The sequence below is a fragment of the Bidens hawaiensis genome, unplaced genomic scaffold, assembly GCF_021521415.1.
Source record: "Bidens hawaiensis isolate Kalapana, Puna unplaced genomic scaffold, B.hawaiensis_p1.1 tig00030267_1, whole genome shotgun sequence".
NCBI classification, from domain to species: Eukaryota; Viridiplantae; Streptophyta; class Magnoliopsida; order Asterales; family Asteraceae; genus Bidens; species Bidens hawaiensis.
In genome coordinates, this window is record NW_027505176.1 from 55,577 (window position 1) to 80,218 (window position 24,642).

Genomic DNA, 24,642 nt, shown 5'->3' on the forward strand with positions numbered 1-24,642 from the left:
TCTGTTACTTTTGACCCATTACCTACACAGTACCTGCACAGCTGCACTTTACCATGCTTAGTAGCAAAAATGTCAATAGTAATCTACATTTATCGAAGATATACCTGCCGACTAATGCGAACAGCGACAGTGTCAAATGAAGTTGCAAAAGTACACTATCAACGTGTGGCAAACCCAAGAAAAAGAAACCGGGAGCTTTTACATGCTGTCAGTACTCAGTAATCAAGAACACGGATGTTCTCAAATGAACTTTTCATTCAACCACTGATGATGCCTCTCATATTGCGCCAGTAATCTAGACTTCGACCTAATTTATCTTTGCCACTAGGCTTTGGGTGAAGGATATATCACTCTCATCAATCTCGTATTTTTCTACCTCTTGTTTTCACGCTAATGGCGTATCAGCTTTTTTAACTCCTGTATTCCATCCTAATTCCTAAACAATCTTTCAATCATCAAAATATCCATCTTGCAACCGGCTGGGATATCAAAACATGGTGGTACAATTCTACTGGGTTCAAAATTACAAACAAGTTGAAGAATCTTTTCGCTTATTCCAGTGTCTGAATGAACCGAAAAGATAGGAACGGCATGATTTTGTGCTAGACTTGTGAAGACAATTGCTTAGGTGCTTTTTGAATTATTAACCTCGTCCACCAACAACATTTCTTCCTTTTTAGCGTAAAACTTTGGCAACTTGAGAAAGCTATTTTGTATGTGTGCCATCTATTAAGTCAAGCTGGTAAGGCCCGGGCAGCTACATGCACGACAGGTAGAAAGCTAAGAGAAGACGTTCTTTGGTGGAAGAGTCGCTGTTGATACCTCATGGCGAAGCAAAACCAAAACTTTTGATGGCCTCTCAAAATAGCAAAACATTATTTTCTTTTCTTAACGGCAATCTAAGCTACCCTAGATACATTTTATTGAGTTAACTTTATGCCCACGAATTTTATATGGGACATCGCATCGATATACATTAGGGGTGTTCAGTATTCGAATCAGACTCGAATAATTTGAAATTCGATTCGACTCGTATTTGAATTTGAAGGTTCGAATTCGATTTTCGATCATTCGAATTCGATTCAGTTCGAATTCGATTTTAGAAATAGAATTCCGAATCGAATACGAATTTATGATTTTAATTCGATTCGAAATTCGAATTCAAAGTATACATTTTATTTTTGTTATATATATACATACTTATAAAAAGATAAACCCAATAAATATTTTGAGTTATATAGATTAAAAATTGAAAGTTAATCACCTTGGTTAATAAATAATGTAATTGGACAATAACAGTTTGAATATTTATGATCTGATAACTTTAAATAGTTTATTTATTTTATGTACTCGTGCTTTTTGTTGTTAAAAAACTCAAATTTGTAGTGGTTTTGAAACTGAAATAGATTTTTTGAACTGAATTTTAATCGAATCGATTCGAATTCGAAATTCATTCTCGAATCGAATTTCGAATTAGCTTTTCTGAATTCGAATCGAATCGAATTTGTCGAATCTATTTCGAATTCGAATCAAGCTTCAAAATTCGAATAATTTGATTCGAATATTCGAAATTCGATTCGTTGAACACCCCTAATTATATACAAACCTCTACCACTTTGCCAACTCAAGTGGCACAAACATGACATTATGCTTTAGTTGTTAAATTCATATGTGATAGATTGAATTTATGTAATCTTTCTTGGTTGGAGTGGCGTTAACAATTTATGTAACTTGGTACTTTTTTTATCTCGTCTAGTCATATCATATTAAAAAATACCCATCTTTCTCATCCCTATTAACATTTTTTTAATTAAACATTTTAAAAAACTATAGAGATCAATAAAATAACATTTCATTAATAAAACAAAAAAAACTAAAAACTATTAAGAGTAAAAATACAACTAAATAATAAAAGTTAGCCGTAGAGGTTAGTTACATAGACTAATGAGTTCCACTCGTGGGTTGTCACATATTGCATAAAATAACCAAAGTGTGTATTATTTTTCTGTATTTTCTTAGGTGCATTGTCCGTCCTTGGTTTCGAACTATATCCCAACTACTTTTGAGGACACCAAAAATTCATTCCATGTCCTTGTTGATTCTTGTGCTACCATAAACCTTTTTTGTTTGGCATCGTCTGGTTTACTTGAACTTGTATCAACAAAAACAAGGAGCACAACTTGAGTCATTGTTGCTAAAATATGAGTAGAGGAGGAGGAGGGATTTGTATATGATATTAATTTGACATCTTCCTTGTCTTAATTATCAAATTTGGCCATTGCTTTTGCCGTTGCTACTCAAAGCCAATCAATTTCTAAAGTTATAAAATAGAGTAAATTCATAAATAGCTCCTATGTAACTTTGGAATTTAGTTCTTGTAAAACACAAAGGGTGGATTTACGAGATGTACCTATGCTGGAAGAAGAGCTGTTGAAAAGTTTGCTAGATCTTCCTTTGGAAATAAAGATGATGACAGTCTGGGCATTAAGTTCCTAAAGTTTATCAAAGACTCATCCCAAGGAATATTGTCTAAATAAGACAATGGAGCACAATGAATAAATGGTTTTGGCATGATCTTCCTTTGGAAATAAAGATGATGACAGTCTGGGCATTAAGTTCCTAAAGTTTATCAAAGACTCATCCCAAGGAATATTGTCTAAATAAGACAATGGAGCACAATGAATAAATGTGGCATCATCAGTTCAGAGGGAGATTGTTGAACCCTACAAAGAACTGATGACCAAATACCAAACAACTGGTGGCTCAAACATAAGTTGTTCTCCATTATGAGGTTTTGACAACTATTGCTCTAAACTGATGACAAAGCAAACTGCTGACATAAGAACCGAAGATAAAACAACTGCTCTATAAAGTATTGAAGATCCAAACAACTGAAGGCAAACGACTGATGGATCACATCAGTTGTTTAACAAAGATTAGTAGTTAGCATAGGATACTCTATAGGCGGTTGTTTATTATAAGGGCATCGGTAGTTTGTAACTGTTATTTGTTAGTTGTCACTATCACCTTCTGCTCATCAATAGTTTTGCACATGTATAAAATGAAGAAAAGAGTCTCTTCTTCATTAACACTTTTCACGTCACAATACTCACATGAATCGTGTACTTTTGTACTAGAAAATTCAGTGTGAATGATGAGCTAAGGTTGAGGAGGAGCAGTAGATTGTAATCATTCGATTATAGTTAATGCATAGTTGCTCTTCCATATGAAACCTATTATTTAACTCAAATGAATTATGTTGATTACCTTGTTCATTTTATATACTAATTGAAGTTGTAATTGAAATATGGTTTCAATTAAAGTGATATTGATACGTTCAAATGATTAGATTAGTTGTTTACTGTTTCATTGATTGTGAGTTGTGTTCAAGTAGCTTAGATTATTAGATCTATGATCCTAACGTTATTTGTCCATTAACTTCCTCTTGACTAATAAGAAACAACTTTATAAAACTTTTACTACTATTATGTAAAATATATATAATAATATTTTACAAAAGCATTTATATATATTAACAACTTTAACAATTTTCCACTTTAATTTATTACAAATACTCATTTCAAATATATAGAGGTGTGGAAGTGTCTGGGAGAGGAAGGAGTCTGGTGGTTAACTACTCTGTTCAATATTATCCTCAAATCTGGTAAGATGCCAGACCAGTGGATGAGCAGCGTTGTAGTTCCTATCTATAAGAACAAAGGAGATGCCCAATGTTGTGGTAACTATCGAGGAATCAAACTACTAAGCCATACTATGAAGCTATAGGAAAGAGTGATTGAGGTTAGACTTAGACGGGAAACTCAGGTTACGGTGAACCAATTTGGCTTCATGCCGGGGCTTTCCACCACAGAGGCAATACACCTTATAAGAAGATTAATGGAAAAGTATAGGGAGAAGAAGCGAGACCTGCATATGGTCTTTATTGACCTAGAAAAGGCCTACGACAGTGTGCCACGACAGTTGCTTTGGGAGTACTTGGAGGGTAGAGGAATACCGAGGAAATATATAGTGATAATTATGGATATGTATACCAGGAGCGCAACAAGTGTCTGTGCGCCTGTGGAGAATACTGATTTCTTCCCCGTAGAGGTAGGTCTTCACCAGGGTCAGCGTTGAGTCCGTTTCTTTTTGCAGTAATCTTGGATGAGTTGTCAAAGTCGATTCAGGGGGCGTTTCCGTGGTGCATGATGTTCGCAGACGATATTGTCTTAATTGCTGAGGGAAAACAAGATCTAAACATGAGGCTAGAGGAGTGGCGAACAACCTTAGAGACAAAAGGTTTAAGAATTAGTCGCTCTGAGACGGAGTACCTACACTGTGATTTTGGTGGGGTAAATGACAATGAAGACGCACAGATCACCATTGAAGGGCAGATGGTTCCGCAGGTAACGAAGTTCAAGTATCTAGGATCATTTGTTCAGAGCAACGGGGAATTAGACAGTGATATGACCCATCGAGTTCAGGTAGGATGGTGTAGATGGAAAGCAGCCACATGTATATTGTGCAACAAGAGTTTCCCAACTAAACTAAAGGGAAAATTTTATAGGGTCACAGTTAGACCTGCAATGCTATATGGAACGGATTGTTGGGCTATCAAGAAGGCACAGGTGCGGAAGATGGAGGTAGCAGAAATGAGAATGCTACGCTGGATGTGTGGGCACACAAGGTTAGACAAAATAAGAAACATTGTATTTCGGGAGAGATTATGGGTAGTGAACATATCAGACAATATAAGAGATTGGAGATTGAGATGGTTTGAACATGTGAAGAGAAGACAGATGACGAATCCTGTTAGATCCGTAGAAAACATTACTATAGAGGGGAGGAGGGGTAGAGTACGGCCTAAATTGACTTGGGATGAGAGGATTAGACATGATCTGATAGACCTAAACTGTCACACCCCGACCAAAGGCGGCGGAACATGCCGGGGTGCAACGTGATTGGACAAATACACAAGACACTATTTAAAGTGACAATATTTATTCAACTCATTTTATTTCAACGAATCAATAAACAACACATCTCGTCCACACAAACAAGTTAAATACAAGTAGCAATTATATTGTTCGTTTTACTAATATCCTAATAGTCTTGGTGTCACACCCCGGCTTAGGGCCTAGGCGTATGACCAATAGTTGGTACCTGTTTTGTAAATACATCAGAGTTGCGGTTTATTTTAGCGGAAAACTTTGATTATAATAAAATATTAATTTATTTGAGAACTTCTCGGATAATAAATATCCGAGTATTCAATTTATAAATCATGTTCAAATCTTGTTTACGATATTTTAATAATTTAAAACTGAGCCATCTCTACCTTGCGAGCATCTATCTTCATGAATGATTATGTTCCTTGATACCTGTGCTAATATGTTTTCCTGAAATGTGGGGAAAAATACGTCAGCTATATGCTGGTGAACACGTATGACTCGATAAAATATTTGAATGACATTATAATACAAATATAGTTTTCTCTACAAGCTCAGCAGAAGCATTTCTACTTCTGGTCTATATACCACTGCCCTACACACACAATTGTTCCCGAGCCACGTAGCCCTTACTGGGAGACTAGTTATGACCATTAGCCCGCGACCACGTAGCCTTTGAATGATTAGGCTGAACGGTTATGTTTGGATCCAGACACATGTGTATTGTAAGGCCCCGTTACCGGTAGCCTTACTTTGGTGTTGGATTTACTCATAAACACAGTTCTACAAATCAGAGTTAATTAAAACTTTACGTGGAATATAAAACTTCAACCATATTATCTTACATAACCTCCAAATCTTGTCTTATAAAACATTCATAGTCATTTAGAACAAAACATAGTCTTTAAAACATCACAACATTTCTTCGAGATGCCAGTATCTTCGATTCCATGCCATGTGTCTTCAGCTCAAGAAAGGAATTACCATAAACGGTGAACGTAACCGCATTCAGGTGAGTTTCTAGTCCCATTCCTTGTTATGGTTTCGGGGCTGTGTGCATACTTGATGTGATTAGTTAATACACTTATCCTAAGTGATAAGTGTATGCCATATATGTATTATGTGAAATGTATGAATGGTTTCTTGCCAGTACATGAACGATCTTCGGAATTGCATGTACTGCCAGGAAACGGTTGATGTTATATGTTTGTTGTAAGATGAAGAATGAATGATGTATGTATGTGCGAAACTTACGATTATGTATATAGAAAGTATGTTAAGGAGGTATGGAAGAAAGGGTACCTGACCCTAATAATATCCGAGGATGGAGGGTACCGGACCCTAATAATATCCGAGGATGGAGGGTACCGGACCGTAATAATATCCGAGGATGAAGGGTGACCAGACCCTAATAATATCCGAGGATGGAGGGTACCGGACCCTAATAATATCCGAGGTATGTAGGGCGAATGCTCTTTATAACGTAAGGCTAGTTATGAATGTATATGAAAGAACGATGGACATGTTAAGTATGTAATGCGTACCTACGGGCACGTATATGTGTATGTAAAGTAAGTTATGTGATTAACTAGAACTCATTCAGCGTAGCTGACTTTTAGTATGCACGCAGACAAATAGGTTGAGGCAGCTCGCGTGATTGAAGACACATGGCATGGAATCGAATATACTGGCATCTCGAAGAAATGTTGTGATGTTTTAAAGACTATGTTTTGTTCTAAATAACTATGAATGTTTAATAAGACAATATTTAGAGGTTATGTAAGATAATATGGTTGAAGTTTTATATTCCGCGTAAAGTTTTAATTAACTCTGATTTGTAGAACCGTGTTTATGAGTAAATCTACACCAAAGTAAGGGTACCGGTAACGGGGCCTTACATGTATTCGGTCTGAGTTGTTTTTATTCTCTACTTTGTATTATAACGTTTTAGAGATCATACGACCTCACGTAAACATTGATCTCGTTTGAAACCTTGACTGTGAATGATTGATTGATTGATGATTGACCTATTATAAAATAGGTTTATATAAATACCCGGATCATCTCTTGATCCGGCTATAGACCTTTAGTCTAGTTTTGATAGCTTTAAACCTTGATTGATCATTTGTTTGAATAAGATATATAGAACTGTAGTCTTTCGGTTTATTTACTAATCACATGTTGAGTTTCTTCTTCATGAAGAAACATCTATATTCTGTTTCTTCTTCAAGAATAAACATTCATTGACTGATAGTAATGAATGTAAAATCTTATGTTTCTTAATCATAAGAAACAACGTTTTTACTATATTTCTTGTGTATGAAATGCTATGTTTCTTAATTGTTAAGAAACTATATTTTGACTATATTCTTATGAATGAATAATATGTGTTTCTTAATTATAAAGAAACATGACTATAATCCTTTTGTATGTTTAAAGTTTATGTAAACATAATTATGATCAAGGTTTGGGCTATACCCTTGACTATGGTCTAAGCCATATAATATAATAATAAAATAATGACTTAGGCAGAACTCCTACCTTACAAGGGTATTCAGAGTTTGATTGCTAAGATTGATTGAGCAACACTTATACTCTCTAACGCGTATTAAAGCTTAAACTGTCGCAACTTAGAGCTTGGCACGCACTACGATACTTGGCACGCAAAATGAGGCGACATATGGTGATTGTCGAGTCGTGCACGTACTTGGAGATAGATTGTCGGGTTATTTTTTGATGGCACGCACTTCCAGGTATCATCGGTATATGGCACGTATTACAAGGTAACGATTGTCGGGTCGGGGCACGGAAACCGAGGTAGTTGTAACAACTCGGGTTTCGATTTATACTTTCACTCGACTCGTTTAAACGTTCGGGTTATTTTCATTTCGTTTATTGAGTTTAAATAATTAATTATTAATTTATTATTATCAAAATTTATTATTTATAATTATATCTTTATGGTTTTGGCACTTTTAACACGAAATATAAACTTTAACCTATTCTCGTACACATCCCCAAACACCAGGGACTTAAATTAAAAATATCTTTCTAACCCATATCATCAATCTGGATACCCGTTTACCAAACCCAACCCTGTTCTTATCCCTTGAATCCGAATCCGATTAACGATTCCTTGGAGAGCAATTCACGTTTATTTAATATATTGATCTTGTAGATTACGCGTTATTACCAATTTAAGCTTAACCGACACTGTAAATGAGTTAATAATATCAAACCTGATCCGTTTTCTATCTTTAACCTAACCGACAAATCGTTTAACCATTATACACGAAATCGTTGATATTATTTCAATTAATTGCGTGTATACAATCCTTAATTAGTGGCCGACTTAAACCCTATATTTAATTAGATTATCAAACCTGTTTATTACTCGTTCTTCACATCACCTTCGCCGTCCACTGTAGCTTCGACTTAACCCAGTTCCGATCACTTTCATAGGTAATTGATTATATTTTTTAGATCGCGTTTTGATTCCGAGCAAAAGCCCCAATGTTAATTTGATTATGTATGACGGGATTGATCAAATTGATACGTTAGGGTTTATGTTCCTTTTTATTGGTGTCTGTTCCTGTTTATAATGGTTGGGTTCGGGTTTTTGCCGCAAGTGTTGGTGTAGACCAGTTGGCTAAGCAAGGAACGGTGGGGGGCTGAGGTCGTGAGTTCGACCCCCTGCACCCCGACTTTTTTTGGCTAATATTGTTATTATTATTTTTAAAGCCATTAATAATTACATTAATATTAATAAGGACTAATTAAAAACTATTTTAATAGAAACCGAATTTATAAATATTTGTTTTTCTCACATTTTCGTTCGTGTATATACGCATATGTAAGCATATATGTTTATATACCTATAATATGTTTATAAAACTAATAATAATGATTTTGAAGATGTATTATACACCCCTACAAATGAAAAAATGTGAAATAGAAAAATATGCTTAACTTATATACTCATGTATTAAACGGGTAGTATATATTACACAATATAAAATTAAAAATATTTCAAAAATTTATAAATCTCTAAGTAACTTTGTGTAAAGAATATTTGATTGTTTATTTGTAACTTTGTAACCTATCAAATATTAATATTTTCACTCATTCTCTGTTTTTAACTTTGGTTCAACTTTTTGAGCCGACCCCCAAACAGATTTCCACCACCACCACCGTTGCTACACCTTCGCCTAAATAACAACCTGTCGTCACACATCAGTAACCAGCATATCTCCCCGTCATATCATCGTCTTCTCCTCACCACCACCCCTACTGCTATTTCAATTTTGCCTTTGATCCTCGGTTTTGGGTCTGCCCGCCAGATGTTCGATAAAATGTCTCAATGAGTTAATCGGTTTTTTTGGGTTTACAGAGGGGAGAGCAACTGGCGGTTGCTCTCCTTTCTCCTCTTAGTTCGGGTTTTTACTCCCAAAACTCAGCTCGAGTTTGTTTGTTGGCCTTTTTGTCTTGAGGGGTTATGACAAGGGCTCGGATTGTCAAAGGAGCCCCATCGGGGGAGGTGGGCACGGGAGGTGGACATGGTTGTCGGTTCGACATAATTTCTCGTGGTGGATTAATTGATGAGGGTGCTATGTCTAAGACCCTAGAAAATAGTGTGGGTTCGGTGGGTGTTTGGCCATGTCCTTTTATGGGGTTCCATTGTTGCCCGGATGGACGGGCGAGGTCAAGGGGGATCTCTCGGTTAATGGCACATATCAAACGACTTCATTTGTCGTCGGATGAGCGGAAAGGGACCCTACGGGAAGCCATTTCCACGGATTGTGATATATTTATTTCGGTTGGGGAGGCTTTTAAGGCCTCAGACCAGTGGATATGTGGGGTGTATATGCGTCCAAATGCTCTTAAAAGGACGTGTCATCATGCTGATGGAGTCACCAAGTACAACGAGGGTGTGGGAGCTGTGGAGGAGTTTATTGTGGGGATTGATAAACCACATGTTATGAGGGATGTTGCTCCCATGGGAGGGATAGTGGTGGATGAGGTTCTTCTTGACCGTGTCTTCTCTCTTCCTATCACAACTGTTAAGAGCATCCCTCATAGTTGTCGTATGGCATTTTCTCAAGCGTTAACTGCGGCTCTGGGTAAGGTGGTTTCTATGCCAGACTCTGTTGAGGCATGGGTGAAACTTTTCTTGTTACCGCGGTGCACGCTGCGTGTTTTCAGACCTTCTAAACGTCAGGAGCGCAGGTCCGGTAATAGAAAGTCTTTGCAATGTCAGAGTATTCAACAAGCACTAGCAAGTTGGGGTGCTAAGGATGGTTTTGATGCGCTTATTTTATCCCTTTTTGCCACACCTATAGGGGTGAACTCGAGTCATGGGGAGCCTCTCGCTAAGCACGATGATGTTGCGGTATGCGCCAATGTGAAACAATGTTTACGAAAAGTGGTGGACGGGCATTATACTGCCGCCATTAAAGTATTATGCTCTTTAGGGGTTGTACCTTTCGGCAATGACACTTTGAAAGCGTTAGTGGCTAAGCATCCCAATTTGCCCCCGCCGGTTATGCCTGCTTCAATGCTTTCTGAGCCTCCTCTTGTTGTTGATGAGGATTGTGTGCTTGGATGCATTAAATCCTTCCCTAAAGGGACGTCATGCGGATGAGATGGATTGAGGGCACAACATATTTTGGATGCATTTTGTGGAGAGGGGTCGCCGATCGCTGTTGGGTTACTAAAGGCTACTACTGCGATGGTTAATTTATGTTTGGGGGGGAGATGCCCAAGGGTTTTGTCAGAGTTCATTGCGTCGGCTCCTCTCACACCGTTGCTCAAACCGGGAAATGGGATTAGACCCATTGCCGTAGGTGCCATTTGGAGAAGATTGATCTCTAAGGTGGCTATGAGGGGTGTTGGGAAAGACATTACTAAATACCTATGCGACTTTCAGTTTGGGGTGGGAGTCCCTAGTGGTGCAGAGGCCGTTCTTCATAGCGCGAACAAGTTTTTAAGTAAGTTCCATTCTGATGGGTCATTGGCTATGCTTACTATTGATTTTTGTAATGCCTTCAACTTGGTGGATAGGAATGCCCTTCTGAATGAGGTTCGGGCCCGATGTCCATCTATTTCCTTATGGGTGAACTTTTTATATGGGCAACCGGCCAGGCTATATGTGGGGGATGACCACATTTGGTCCACCACTGGGGTTCAGCAGGGGGACCCTTTGGGACCTCTTCTTTTCTTCTTAGTTCTGCACCCACTTATTCATCTAGTCCAGAGTTCCTGTAAGCTTCTCTTTCATGCTTTGTACCTAGATGATGGTACAATTATTGGGGACTCTAAAGAGGTTGCCAAAGCTTTAGATATTATCAGGTCGGAGGGTCCCCGAGTGGGCCTTGAACTTAATATTAAGAAAACCGAAGTATTTTGGCCGTCGTGCAATGGGGTTAAGGTGCAGGATGGGGTGTTTCCCTGTGAGATTGGAAGACCGGTGCTAGGTGTGAAACTCATCGGGGTAGCCGTTAGCCGGGATGCCGGGTTCATCAGTGAACTTGCTATGAAAAGGGCTTCGTGAGCTGTGGAGTTGATGAGCTATCTCTCGCATTTGCAGGACCCTCAATGCGAACTCCTTTTGCTCCGCTCATGTATGGGAGTTGGAAAGTTGTTGTTTGGTCTCAGAACATGCCAACCTGTGTATGTAGGGGAAGCAGTTTCTGTGTTTGACAATGGCCTTCGGGGGGCGATTGAGGACATCGTGGTTTGTGGTGGTCCCTTCTTTGGAGATTTTCAATTGAGGTTGGCATCACTTCCGACTCGTTTTGGAGGTTTGGGTTTATGTTCAGCTTCAGACGTTTCTACTTATGCGTTTGTGGCCTCGACGGCCCAATCTTGGGAATTACAAGACCACATTCTTCGAGGTTGTGGTATTGATGGGTTTGACTCCGATTATGGGAGTGCGATAGATCGGTTGCACATTTCACTTCCCGATTTTGACATTAGCGGTTTCTCTAATAAAGACACCGCCTCCCCTAAAGCCCAACATGCTTTGGCGAGTGCCCTTTATAGTGGAATCATCAAGAGTTTGGAAATGAAGTTTGATTTATCGCCTCGTCAGAAAGCGGTGTTTGAGTGTCTTCGGGCTCCTCGGGCTCAAGATTTCTTAAGTGTTCTCCCTATTGAAGGATTGGGCCAACATATGTCGGCTTTGGAGTACCGGGCCATCCTGAAGTATCGGTTAATGATCTCTTTGTTTCCGGTAGATGAGCCATGCCTGGTTTGCCGTAAGGTTTGTTTGGATTCTTTTGGCGAGCATGCGGTTCACTGCAAAGAGTTGCATGGGTTTAAGTACAGGCATGATTTGGTGAGGGATGTTCTATGCGATGTTCTTAAACGAGCCGGAATTTCGGCTAAAAAGGAAGCCCCCGTAAACTTTCTTACGGATCCTCAAGAAGGAAGATCTACATTACGACCGGCCGATATACTTGTTTTTGGGTGGGTAGGGGGAAAACACGCTTGTGTCGACCTCACAGGAGTGTCCCCTCTTGTTGGGATTAGGGACACTGGATTTGTAGCAGGCCAGGCAGCATTGAAGGCGGCATCGGGCAAGGTTGCTAAACACGAGAGAGCTTGTTTGGAGAATCAACACGTGTTTATCCCCTTCGCCTTTGACACTTTTGGTTTCTTAGCTCCGGATGCCGTGGACCTTTTGAATAGGGTTCAGAAAGTTGTGTATAGTAACGTATCACCCATAAGAATCAAAACTTTGTTTTTAGTCGGATTGGGTTTGCTATCCAAAAGGGGGTTGCGGCGCAGCTTGTTGCCCGCTTACCTGCCACTTTATTGTAAATCGTTTGGATGTTTCTATGAAATATTTAGTTATTAAAAAAAAATTATATTATTTAAAAATAAAACTAATGTTTTAATAAATATATAAATCAAGTAAACCAATTTTATAAAACTAATAATAATATTTAAGTTATGTTTTCATAAATCAAAATAATTATTTTATATAATAAATCCTTATATAATATTATAATACTTACTTATTATTGATTATCGAGTTGTTGTAATCGATCTTAAATCTTTACTTAAGTGTATCCGTTACTCTCGTTCTTTTAGGATTTAACGTTCGCGTGTGACTTTTTCCGTCTTCTCATTTTTCTTAATCATCCTTTGTTCGTCTATCGAGGTGAGTACCACATTCCCCTCTTTTTACTCGTTTTCCACGTTTTGGGGACATATGCGTAAATAAATTTCTCATTATATACTTATACTTAAAACTGCAACTTTGTCTTATTTGTTAACAACTTATACCTTACTTGTTTATGTGCTTATTTGCTTTGTATGCTTTCGCATTCGGAGAGGTCCAACATAATCACAGTCTAGTATGATCATAAGCCAGTCGTTATAGCTTTTTGCTTCTCGACATCTCAGTTATACTTGCTCATTTGGTTATTTTGTTATTCGCATATGACTTGTTGCAAATACATATTTTTATTTATACTTTGAACTGGTGTGTTGCTCACTCAACCTCGTGTTGACAAACTATATTATTTTCAACGCATATGCAGGTATTCGTTTGATGTGAAGTACAAGATCACTTAAGGATTTATGCTAGAAGAAAAACTTAATAAGATATATTGTTAATTGATTGATATATGTACTTGTGTATTTGAATTTTGTATGGATAATTGTTATTTGGAAATTTATATAATAGATATCGACACATTTAATAATGCATGATAGTAACCTTGAGAGCTGTGACAATCAGTCCGCCCCGGCATTTCCGCCGTAGGTTGGGGTGTGACAGTAGTGAGAGAAAATATTCTAGAGAGAGAAAGTTTGGTGTGTGGAATGAATGAGCCGTGAACCCCCCCCCCCTTTTATAGCCGATTTTGGGTCCCATCGCGGTACGCGATGTGTCCTCTTCCTTGGCCGTCACGTATCGTGACGCCGCCATTTCCGCATGAACGCCATGTGGCCTGCCACGTGTCCTACCCTGCTGCCACGTGTCACCAGAGTGTGACACGTGTCCCAGAGTCACCGCTAACCATCGCGGTACGCGATGAACTGTGTTCTAGGCTCGTCGCGTAGCGAGATGGGTCCCTAAACACAATTTTTCACTTTTAATCCCTTGTCTTTTGTTATCTTGTCACTTCCGGGTCTAACTCTCATTGTCCAAAAATACTAAGGCAGCTCTCAAGTGGCTTGCGGCGATGCGAGCGTGCGAAGTGCAAAGTGCGCCATCAAAGTGCCACATTGCGCCTATCGCCCTTCGCCCGTGCGCGTGCGCGTCGGGTGCTTCGCACCCTCCGCTAGGACCACTGGGTGCATGCTAAGCATATAAGAATATTATTATGGAAAATCTCTTCCTTATAAAGAGCTTCCATTTCTTTACCACTTTCCATGTGGGATAGGTTTTAACTTCCTTATTTATACCCATGTGGAATGCTTCCATTTTCTTACATCTTTCAATGTGGGATGGAATTTCCTTATTCCATATTCTTAACATAAGGTAACTTTATTTATGGAATATTTTTATTTCCATTTAGAATGGTTTTATTTCCTTTATTTAAATTTTCTCATTACTTATTTTAGAGAATAATTTTGATCCTTCAACTTTACTAATTTGTCAAATTTGAACCAAAATTTTGGGGATGTAACATCCTCTCCACCTTGGAATGAATCTCGTCCTCGAGATTCGTTGTGAGTGATTTCTTACTTCTCGACTTATGATCAGATCCTATCGAATTTGTATCTTGTGATTAACTTAGAGATGTTTGGATGATTTGAATTCTTGATTTGTTGTTAACTCACATATTTGGATGATGTATTCAGTTAATAGTTCATAATATCATAAGTAACTGTAAATTGCTAAGCACAGTGGCAAGTTGTGTTTACTTATTTACCTTACCTTGTGTATTCTAAACATTTACTGATGTTAACTAGATTGTATTTTGAACTCAGTCCACCGAATCTTGATAACTTTCAAGATATCCATTCCTGTATCGTGTGATCCTTTACTTTATGATCTTGACGGATTCCTTCCATTTATCAATTGTACCTTTGAACTTTCAAGTTACGATATTTTATATCATTGTTTAATTTCTTCTCTTTATTTCATCTTTCTATAGATGATGATTAAATAACATAGTTCATTGTATTTCGAAAACTTTCAAAATTTAACTATCTCTTTTCCTTCGCATATAAGCATTGTAAAGACTATGCTAATATCTTTCTTTATATACATTAGGTATTTATACCCTTTGTCTATTACAAAACCTCTCGTTTAAACATGAGTAACAAGAGTTGAATATCTATTTCTCATGCCTTTGAGTCTTTGATATTTCTTTGATATACTCTTGTTTGTTTCTACCCCTAATTGTCAGATGTTCCTTATACTTCTTCTTTCTTACTGTCACTGGTTTTGTTATCGCTTATTGTGCTTTTGCACATTCATTTCTAAAATGTTCTTTTCTCCCATATTTGAAGCATGCAACTGCTTTCTTTCTACAGTCCTCTTCAGAATGACCGTTTTTGTTGCAGAAAATACATGTGACTGATGTATTGTTCATGTTTTGTTTTCGACATTTTCCAAGATGTCGTTTACCACAGTACTGACAAGATGGTCTTTTGAAATTAAATGTTTTCTTCTTGTTGATATTTTTCATTGTTTGACCATTGCTCTTTCTTTCCTTTTCATATTATTTTTCTCTTTAATCTCCGTATTTCTTACCATACTATTGATCTAGTATTTGGCCAATTCCATAGCCGAGGAGGTAGTTTGTGGCTTATATGTTCTTACTATATCTAATATCTCTTTGGGTAATCCAGATATGTATTGACTAACTTTTTTGTATTCTGATTTGTCTAGACGCGAAGTTGATTGGGAATTTTCAAGGAAATTAGTATTGTACTACTCTATGAGATTTGTGACATCCATCTTAGTTTGATTTCGGTTATGGGGAAAAACTGTTGTAACACAAGTTCTTTGAATGCTTCCCATTTCATTTGATACAAAGTGTTTCTGCCCTTTCTCATAATTAGAATGTTCCACCATTCTAGGGCTTCATCTTTGAATTTCAAAGATGCGCACTGATTCTTTTGAATCTCAGTACATTTACTAATAATGACGATGGACTCGATTTACTCAAGCCATCGTAAAGTTGGTATAACACCTTGGTTGCCGTAAAATTCTTTTGGTTAATAGGTTTTGAAATCCTTAAAACTACAACCTTAAGTTACTAAAGGTTTCTTGAGCTTATGACTATCAGTCTTAAGATTTTGAGTGCTTTTATCATGATGTGAAGGTTTTTGATAAGGTTGGTTTCTAACGACCTTATTTGAATGTTTAACTCTATGTATTTCTTCTTTCATCGCATCAGTAAGAGAAGTTATTGTGTCATGAATTATCTCTTGCACTTTGACTAAATATTGTTCATGAATCTCATGGTCAGGTTTTGTCATGTTCCTGTTGCTTATTTGATTGGAAACTTCATATTTATCTGCTTGACTGTTTAAGTTCGTCATTCTGTAAATAGAACTGTATCAGTATGGAAGAAACTTCTACGTGGTATGTGAATCTTAATGCTATAAGTACTAGAAATCTTTTGATTATAAAACGTCTAATAAATTTGTCATATTCTTAAAGAAATTTCTTTCTACTTAGCTTCTTCTTTTTCTCGGACCCTAACTAACTTTTCCTTGAGATTATTCGTCTTGTACTAAACATAATCCATATGTTTTGTCTTTTGTATAAGATAATATATCCATATATCTCATAATTACCATAGCATTTTTCGGATATGCTTGATAAGGTTCTATTAGAGATTTAACTACTTTGTCCTTTATAGTATGCTCTTGAAATAACAAGTACATACCTTGTGTACAGACAACCCATGAGAATTTCTTTAATTCTCTTTCTAGGTTTATTTTATGTCTCTTTTGCTAAATATTTCTTTGGTATTGACTTGGAATCACTTATCCTTTGGATTTTGTCCACCTGGACTTTTCTTTAAGATGATATTCTCTTTTCTCCATACTTGTTAAGAGAATTACTCTAAGAGTTCATGCTCTTTTATTCCTTGACATAATTTAAAGATAAGTTTAATATTTCAAAAAAAAAACACATCTTTTATTTATGTTGTAGTAGCAAGAATGCACAAAACTACTTTTGTTATACAGATTACAACTTATTGTCTATTTCTTCCAGCGAATGATTAGTTTCTTGATCTTGTTTTCTTTCTTGGTGTTTTTGCTTGTCTCTTCTTCTTTTTGTCTTTCCTCGTTTTTCATTTCTTGCTTTTCTAATTGAGTGACATTGATTTCGTAATGAAATGAATTATCTTCAATGTCATACATTTCTTCTATGGAATTCTGGTCCATATTCAAACATTCTCCTTGAGTGTGAGCAAAGTAAGGATTTTGAAATACTGGATAACTGAAATATTGTTTTTCTTGATAATTGAATCTACTTGATCCTTCTCCATGTTCCTTTGGAATTATCTGAGCTAATGGAATGTTAGAGTCAAATGAATTTGAATCTTCTGTTGTTTTCTGATTTGAATCTTCATCGCTAGATATAGGGATTGGAAGTAAAGACGTTCCAATGCATCCCTTTCCTTTACCGGATCGAGGTCGACTGGTATAACTATTGTGATCGGACATCTGCACGAGGTTAGATTTAAAGGTAGGAATGCGTTCCTATCTTTTCCATGTAGTTTACCATATCCGTAATATTTGAATATTATGTAAATACAGTCAAATATCTAATTTGCTGTTGTAATAAGATTTATAAGATTGATATTCCTATTTCCAGGAAGATACTTCAGTTGACTTTCATATGGCAAATTAGGAACTTGTCGATTGTTCTTGACTGATAAAGATTTTATAATGACTGTTATTTCTAGCCATGTATGATGGCTCATGCAGCGATTGAATGTCTAACTACTCGGCGTATGCCCAAAGTAGTTTGTATATGACATTTGTACAGATTATTCTTAGGGATATGTATACTTTGCTTATCCCTATTTATTCAACAAGTACTTAAAGCTTAGGTACTAATTAATACCTAATTTGTTGAAACCGATGGCTCTTATTCATAAAATTGATATCTATTTCTGATCAAAGCCTAGGTATGATTTAATACCTAATTCGCTAAGATCGATGGCTCTGATACCAACCTGTCACACCCCGGCTTAGGGCCTAGGCGTATAACCAATAGTTGGTACCTGTTTTTTAAATACATCAGAGTTGCGGTTTATTTTAGCGGAAGACTTTGATTATAATAAAATATTAATGTATTTGAAAACTTCTCGGATAATAAATATCCGAGTATTCGATTTATAAATCATGTTCAAATCTTGTTTACGATATTTTAATAATTTAAAACTGAGTCATCTCTACCTTGCGAGCATCTATCTTCATGAATGATTATGTTCCTTGATACCTGTGCTAATATGTTTTCCTGAAAGGTGGGGAAAAATAAGTCAGCTATATGCTGGTGAACACGTATGACTCGATAAAACATTTGAATGACATTATAATACAAATATAGTTTTCTCTACAAGCTCAGCAGAACCATTTCTACTTCTTGTCTATGTACCACTGCCCTACACACACAATTGTTCCCGAGCCACGTAGCCCTTACTGGGAGACTAGTTATGACCATTAGCCCGCGGCCACGTAGCCTTTGAATGATTAGGCTGAACGGCTATGTTTGGATCCCGACACATGTGTATTCGGTCTGAGTTGTTTTTATTCTCTACTTTGTATTATAACGTTTTAGAGATCTACGACCTCATGTAAACATTGATTTACTCGTTAAGAAAAACACCCGTTCGTCTCATTGAGTATAAATATTTTTGACTGATCAAAAAGGTTAACGTATTCACCTGTGACTGTCTGATCTAAATGATATGGTGATCTCGTTTGAAACCTTGACTGTGAATGATTGATTGATTGATGATTAACCTATTATAAAATAGGTTTATATAAATACCCGGATCATCTCTTGATCCGGCTATAGACCTTTAGTCTAGTTATGATAGCTTTAAACCTTGATTGATCATTTGTTTGAATAAGATATATAGAACTGTAGTCTTTCGGTTTATTTACTAATCACATGTTAAGTTTCTTCTTCATGAAGAAACATCTATATTCTGTTTCTTCTTCAAGAATAAACATTCATTGACTGATAGTAATGAATGTAAAATCTTATGTTTCTTAATCATAAGAAACAATGTTTTTACTATATTTCTTGTGTATGAAATGCTATGTTTCTTAATTGTTAAGAAACTATATTTTGTCTATATCCTTATGAATGAATAATATGTGTTTCTTAATTATAAAGAAACACGCACTACGATACTTGGCACGAAAAACGAGGCGACATATGGTGATTATCGTGTCGTGCACATACTTCGAGATAGATTGTCGGGTTATTTTTGGATGGCACGCACTACGAGGTATCGTCGGTATATGGCACGTATTACGAGGTAACGATTGTTGGGTCGGGGCACGGAAACCGAGGTAGTGAGAGAAAATATTCTAGAGAGAGAAAGTTTGGTGTGTGGAATGAATGAGCCGTGAACCCCCCCCCCCTTATAGCCGATTTTGGGTCCCATCACGGTATGCGATGGGTCCTCTTCCTTGGCCGTCGTGTATCGCCCATCAAAGTGACACATTGCGCCCATCGCCCTTCGCCCGTGCCCTTCGCCCGAGCCCGAGCCCGTGCGCGTGCGCGTCGGGTGCTTCGCACCCTCCGCTAGGACCACTGGGTGCATGCTAGGCATATAAGAATATTATTATGGAAAATATCTTACTTATAAAGAGCTTCCATTTCTTTACCACTTTCCATGTGGGATGGGTTTTAACTTCGTTATTTATACTCATGTGAAATGCTTCCATTTTCTTACATCTTTCAATGTGGGATTTAATTTCCTTATTCCATATCCTTAACATAAGGTAACTTTATTTATGGAATATTTTTATTTCCATTTAGAATGGTTTTATTTCCTTTATTTAAATTTTCTCATTACTTATTTTAGAGAATAATTTTGATCCTTCAACTTTACTAATTTGTCAAATTTGAATCAAATTTTGGGGATGTTACACTTGGTAACGTTTTCGTCAAGTCCTCAAGTCAACAAAAGTCAAACATGTAACATTTCATAAAATAAAGTTTGTCAACACAAAGGTTAGTGAGCAATTCATAAATTTGAGCATATAAGTATATAGTAATAAAAAGCCACAAAACTTGTATACGAAACGATAAATAAAAACAACAACTTGGATAAATTGACAATCGCTAATAGAATTACGTTAGCGCCACATAGCTACAAGGAGTTGCCAAGTAGTCTAGGATTTAATAGAATATTGTTAATTGCATTACGTTAACGACACTGTGCTATAAGAGAATACCAAATAGTTCACAGATTTATGAATCAACCTTCCAAAAGCGGTAAACACATAAGCATATAAGCATGTAAGCATAGAACACTAAATCGAGCAATTATTTAAGTAAAGTATACCATCACGTTTGTGGGGTTTAAGATTCAACTAAGTAAAGCATTTAGTTTGATAAGTATGAAATGGCACCCCAAAACAAAAGATGGAAAAAGGGGTATGAAAGTACTCACATCGATTGATGAATCGAGAAATAATAAGTGATCGAAATGTTGAAAGCTTGCGAACAAAACGAACAAATCCGACTTGAAAGATAATTGAAAACGATTAAATAAAATATATTAATGAACTTGAACTTTAGTTGAAATTACATTTGAAACATTTAACGAGAAGATTCGGTTGTTAATCGGGTTACCGATTAATTTGTTAACGATTAGAGACTCGTACTTAATTGATAATTTAAAATAAAATAATATTATTAATGATAAAGATAGTAAGGATAATAATGATTTTAAAATATGTTATATATATATATATATATAAGGATATATAAGATAATAATGATAATAATAATAATAACAATAATTAATTTTAATAATACTAATAATAATAGTTATAGAATAAAAGTCCTGGTATTAATTAAAGTGCTGTTGATAAAAACAATAATAATAATAGATAATATTGATAGTAAATAATGATACCATACTCGATGTTGGTTCGATTTCTAAACGAGTTCACAAAAATAACTATAATAATATTATTGCTAATAATTAATGATAAAAATATGATTTTAAAAGATAATATTAATATGATCTTTAATAACATTAATAACAACTTTAATATTTATAATAATGATAATAATAATATTATTATCAATTAATAAATATAATAGTAAGTTATATGTAATATTACTAATAATAATCTTTATGTATTGATATTAATACTAATAGTAACAATAAATTTGTTAAATATAAAAATAATATTAAAACCGGTCTAGGATGAGACCCGAACCCGAGACCTCTAGTTCAAAAACTAACGTACAAACCAACCGAACCAAGATAACGATTTGTTCATTAAACTCATAATGAAGCCCACAATTGTTAATTTTACCTATTAGCTGTTCACGAGGTCGTCGGAGATGAAGGCTGCCGGAGACGCGGTGGGTCACCACCACTAGGCTTCCTACCCTGTCGCCAGAGCTAATACCGGCCGTCGGAGGCGCGTCGGAAAATCAAATCAGAGAAAGAGAGAGAGACGCGGGGAGAGAGAGAGAGTGAGAGAGAAGAGAGAGCAGAGAGAGGTGAAAGAGAAGAGAGAGGGAAGCGGAGAGAGAGAGAGACCGAGAGAGAGAGAGACACACACACACATTGTCACACCCCGACCAAAGGCGGCTGAACATGCCGGGGTGCAACAATTGCCCATAAGCGCATGACACTATTTAATGCGACAATATTTAACAAACTCATTTCATTTCACGTCATCGAAAATGTCACATAACCAAATATTCATAAGTCAAATACAACAAAATATAAAAAAAATATAGCAAATCAAATATTGTTCATTTTTGCTAATATCCTAACGGTATATGTGACGTTTTCTTCACCGAACTCCATAATCAACCTAGATGCAAACCTGTAACATTTCATAAAATAAAGTTTGTCAACACAAAGGTTGGTGAGCAATTCATAAGTTTGAACAATAGATATATAGTATGAAAAGCCACAAAACTAGTATACAAAACCATAAATAATAGCTATAAACTTGGAAAAATAGTTATCGCTAACAAGTTAGCGACACCCAACTATAAGGGGTTGCCAAATAGTTTAGGATTTTATAGTTATCGTTAATTGCATTACGTTAACGACACCTTGCCATGAGGGGTTGCCAAATGGTCTAAGATTTATAGTTCCACCATCCAAAAGTGATAAACACATAGGAAAATAAGCATAGAACACCAAATCGAGCAATTATTCAAGTAAAGATACAACAACGTTTGTGGTTTAAGACCCAAGTATAAAACATTTAGTTTAGATAAGATGAAATGTCACCCCCAAAATAAAAGATAGAAAACGAGGTATGAAGTTACTCACGTTCAAGTAATAAACTTGAAAGTTTGATTATTTGAAGATTTGCCGGAATGACGAGTTAACGTATGAAGACTAAAATAAAAGAAGTCTTGGATTTAGAAATGTTGCCTTGAAGATCTTTAAATAAAATAATTGTTGCAAAAAAAGGTAAACAATTTAAAGTTCGAGGTTCAAAATGTAACTATTTAAGAATTTATAATAACAACCCTTTAAAAATGTGAGTTTGCTCAAAACCAGGTTAAAGTATCTAACCTTAATATTTACTTAACCAATGTTAAGTAATAAGGTGGGAAAAATGCTAAAATGCAAGTTCCAATGGGACAAAGATACTAAAACGGGTTTTTAACGAGTGTTCGGGTTGTCAGTTCGGGTCTTGTCAAATGGTCAAACCCAAAGTCAACTTTCCAAAATATGAATTATTATGAGATAACTCATTAAAACATAATAACACTTAGCCAAGTATGTAGATCTATTGTTTTAGAACTAACAACGTACGTTAAGCGAGTGTTCGGTTTTGTCGGTCCAACTATGTTATGAGATCAAGTTGGATCCAACAATTCCAAGGACTTAAGCGAGTGTAAAACAATGTTGTAACATAAAATCCATCATTTTTATTATATCCTAAGTTTCGGTTTACAAAACGGGTCAGTTTAAATAAATAAAGTTTACAAAACGGATACGAATCGAGACTCGAAATTGACGAATGTCACAGTATCCCCTACTTTAGGAAATTTGGTCCCGAAATTAAGATGAAGACGACGATGCAAACAAATGTGGATACTTCTCTTTCATTGCGTCTTCTCGTTCCCATGTAAACTCCGCGCCACGCCGTGATTCCCATCGAACTTTTACTAACCGGATTCGACTACGCTTAGTTTTCTTCTCGTTGCGATCCATGGCCTCAACGGGTCGTTCAACCATAATCATAGACTCATCAACATGAATGTAACACCCCGGCTTTAGCGGAATACGCCCAGGAGTGACATACAGATTGCCCAAAACACATGTGGCACTATTAAGTGACGATAATATCATTAATTCATTCAAAACCCAAGTACACAAGTTGTTCAATAAAACAAATACAAAGAGGAAGGAACAAAACAAACGTCTTCTTGTTTATTATTTAAATAACCTAACTTCTAGTGACTTCATCTGTTTCATCCTCTAATAAAGGTACCTGTAACACACACATATATATATATAAAATAATCTCAACTAACTTAATAGTTGGTGAGTTCACACAGTTTAAATAATATATAAAAACCATACAATTCCATGAAAACTTGTGAAGAACACATAAGGGTTCTTTACACTAGAATCAATGGTCTATGAGTGTAAAGAATAAATGAAGGTCTTTTCCAGTTGGGATTATGCACAAACGTACTCAGATTGGAGTCCCTTTTCCACTAGAAACAATGGTCCAGAGTGCAAAGGGGGACGTATGATCATACTTATAGAAGAAATCCATGCACGTAATATTTGAGCAAGTAGCAAGTAAACACACAAGTCCATTTAACGAATTATAGTTTGTAATAATAAAATATATTTTATTGTTGATAGGATATATGTGCTACCCCCAAAATAGTTTAAAAAAAAGGTAAAAAGGGGGGTGTGAGAAACTCACATTTGCAATTGGATGATAACTTGAAATAATAACCGAAAGCGCGTTAAAGGAAATAAATGATCGAACCTTACAAACTATAATTTAAAAGGAAATACAAAATTTAAAGACTAACTATCAGGATTATAAAAGTTAAATAATATTAGTTTTAGGAATTATACATTATTTAAATATCTATTTCATTAACTTATGGCAAATGGGGATTTGAGAATTTTTAATTAGTTTAACAACAATGAATAAAGTTTATAAAAGTCATTTGATGTTTATTAATTTAAAAATGATTTGTAGATACATAATTATAACTTATTAATATAAGATTAAATAACAATATTAATAATAATTTATGATTAAACGTTTTTTTTCCAAGTAACATAATTAATTAATTTACTAATTAATTAACTTAAATGTTTTGCATGAATTCTTTTAAATAAATTATAAATATTAGTTTATGTTGAAATAAAATAAACAATAATTAATTTACTCAATTATTATTTTAAAGATATGAAGTATGTTATATCTATTATGAAATATTTTAAATAAAATAAATTTTTATAAATCATCTTATTTAAAAGAAAGTTTATAAGTTTATGATGATCAACAAATC